We start from the raw sequence: 3,360 nt of genomic DNA, 5'->3' as shown, positions 1-3,360 counted from the left end.
CAATTACATATACCATTTCTTAAAAAATCGTTTTACACTATCACCATTGTAAAATAAATTCTGTAAACCAATAATACGAAAGGCAATTGAAGAAATTAAAAAAGTTCATGGCGGAATATTGTGTTATAAATAATTGGTTTAAGTTAAGATGATAGCTTGTTATAAAATATTTAACCATATAATTGAAACCAGTTTCATTTGTTTATTAGCATGACTTAGTTAAATATTATTTTGATTTTTTGTTTCAACTGTGGATTTGGGTGAATAAATTGCTGAAACTGACAATATTTCTTTCCGAGGTTTTATTGCAGAAATTTAAAAGTATGTGTGAAGTGTATAAAATATCACTAAAGCACCCAAAAATGTTTTTTTCTGGGTGTTTATGACTTAAATTTAGAACTATGCGCATTGTTCTTTTTTCGAAATAAAATTTAAATTTTGTCTGTAGGCTCCTCAAAAGTTAATTCATAATTGATAAACGAATGTACATATACAAAATATCAACTTCTAACCCCTTTAAACTAAATTTACTCGATGAAATGCGAACAGAGTAAAAATCTGTAGTTTTTATTATTATTTGCTAAATAATCAGTAAAATGACACCATCTGAGTTTAATATCAATTATATCACATAAAAACTCAGCTTTATAGAATGATTCTACAACTTTTCTATAAATAGGTTTATTTAGGAGTTCATTTTGAGACTTCATAAAAAAAGTATTCAGTAGAGTTAACCAGCAGCTGGTTACAATTTGTATGTTATAAAGTGAGGTTTTAAATTCATTAGAAGTTGTTTATTATTTTTTTTTTCAAAACATTATTATCTCTACTATTGCTCTGCTCAGAGCATTTGCTTAGCCGGACAAACATCGCTACAGGGCGTGCCGCAAATTGTGTTGTCATCAAGAGTAATTTTTTTATTGGAACAGAAATATTAATGTTAAATTACTTAAGTTATTTAATTTGTATATTTACACTAAAACAGCTGTATCACTTGAAAAGAGTATTTGTAATAATACTGCGTTTGGATTCTTACCCGGGCGTTTATTTTATATATTATTTTATGTATATTATTTTGTGATGTTCCAATACCCCCAATTGTTCAAGTTATTTGTAAACCGTTCCCTGATTAGCTTTACAGTATTAACTGCGCACGTTAAAAAACATAATAAAACAATTAATATTTAAGTACATTTTCATTGGTTTAAAAATTATGCTCGAATGAAACATCAATTAAAATATAAAATCGTGTGGAAATTTTCTTAAGAAATACTCAGTATTATCTAAAAAAAAAACTATTTCTTGTATGCAAAAAATAAACCACAGTCATATTTTGTACAAAGTTACAATATATTACTTGTAGTGTTACAAAATAATTTCTTGGTAACTGGTTCCCAAACGAATCTTTTGTAAAAGCACAGAATTTCTTTTTCTGTGTGTAGCGGGGAGAAAACTTCACTTTGTAAAATGCCAGTGAGCTACCAAAGAGTCCTTGCTTCTGAAGAAGTCAATTACATTTTCCCCGCGTTCCTCTTTGGCTTGGCACGCACCTGGTGATCTTTCACCGCGTTTCTTTTTCACCGGCGAGAACTGTATTGTTACGCCTCACCTACAAGTCTCTCCCCTCTATGTGTCGGCGAGTCAACCAGCGTAGCATTTCACTTTGTACTGAGCTGTAGAGCAAAACCATGAGAAAAAAAATTAAATTGGATTCTGACAACATCTAATGCTTGAATATCTCAAATTCATCGTGGACATAAAGTGGGTAAAGGTACTACATTATCTTTTCAGGTCTCGGAAAGAGGGTATAACTTTTGTGTGTCGTGTGTGACGCCGGATAAATTTGATGAATGCACAATGTCTTGTCTCTATTTCTCCACTTTAGTACTCTTATTAAGACATTCATGGTAACATTCCGTACAAATGAAATGGAAGTTATTTTATTATAAAAATCGTCAAATATGAAACATGTGCTCTATATTTTACTTTGTCCTAAACACATTTGTGAAAGATACCATGGTAAATTTCCTACACAGCTTTATTTATTGATATCTTCCATTACACTTTTTGTACTTTTTTATAAACGTGTCAACTAAAACTTATTAAATGTCACGAAAAGCAGGAAAAAAATATATAGTAATTTATTGAATTTATTTTTAAATAAGTAAAATAACAAGCTTTGTTGTTTAAGTGGTTATTAAATCAAACACCACTCACGTTCTGTTTAAAAATTAATTTAAAAAAAAATCTTTAGCCTAAAAGAATTTTTCCTCGGTCGGGGCAGATGGGGCAGCTGGGATAGGCTGTTGGGGAATACCGTTTAACTTCCGAATAGTTGGATAGTTACTTATGTTGGAGTCACAGTGCCACGATAGGCCCAACACACTCATTAGCCAATGAAACACAAGGTCGCCGTGACGTCATCGCGGGTCGCGAGAAGAGAATTCTATATGTAGTTTCGTCGTGTCATGCCGCTAGACGAAAGGGAAACCTTACAGAACTAGACTTCAAAATTATTTACTTAAAATATTTACAAAGTAAATATTTGTGCTGAAAAATGAAATTTCGTTTTACGTTTGAGTACAGGGTGATTACAACGGTGTATTATTTTTTCTTTTAATTCTTCGCATAGCAAACAGCGAATTTTTTTTCTGTCCCTTTGTAACATTCCCATATTTTTCTTCCTTGTATCCAAAATAAACTTGATCTCACTTAGACTCAGAAATTATTAAATGTTACAGGGTTAGGAACCAACTATTAACAGGAAATAAAAGATTTCTACAGGCCTAAGTAGTTTTAGGCGCATTCTATAAGTATTGCATTTTATGGACGCATTTGGCATGGGAAGATTTGCCGACAGCCATATTGATATTCGTCGTGTTAATGTTGTAGTGGTATTGTGACCGCACGCTGTTAACTCTGCCGTGCTGGAACTATGCACGACTTGTAATCGGATGTGTCGTGTCGTGTCCGTCGTGGCATTGTGGCTTCAGCTCTACAGAATCACCGATGCAGCATTTCGTGATAGGGCGAGTGGCTTCCACCCTTGCACGCATCCTTGTGACCTTTCAGAAGCTTATGTATTTCCCTTCAACAGTACATTGATCAGAATTTTTTTTTTTTTTTTGCGTATTGAGGCGGTTGGCACGCCTCATGACTTGCGTTTTGTCTAAATATTGATTTTATTTCATATTTTCACTTCAAGGTCTACTAGTTTTGGCACATTGTTTTTTTAGTAATTAACTATCTTTGAATATAATTATTGGACTGTGCTTATTTTCTCCTCAAAAATATTGTCATTTTTAACGGGAATATTATTGTAATGTTTTATAATCTTTATTAATTAGAGTAGGGGTGCCA

Source organism: Bacillus rossius, chromosome 8 (assembly GCF_032445375.1).
Source record: "Bacillus rossius redtenbacheri isolate Brsri chromosome 8, Brsri_v3, whole genome shotgun sequence".
Classification (NCBI taxonomy): domain Eukaryota; kingdom Metazoa; phylum Arthropoda; class Insecta; order Phasmatodea; family Bacillidae; genus Bacillus; species Bacillus rossius.
The sequence above is the reverse complement of the archived record's forward strand: the minus strand, read 5'-3'. Positions refer to the sequence as shown.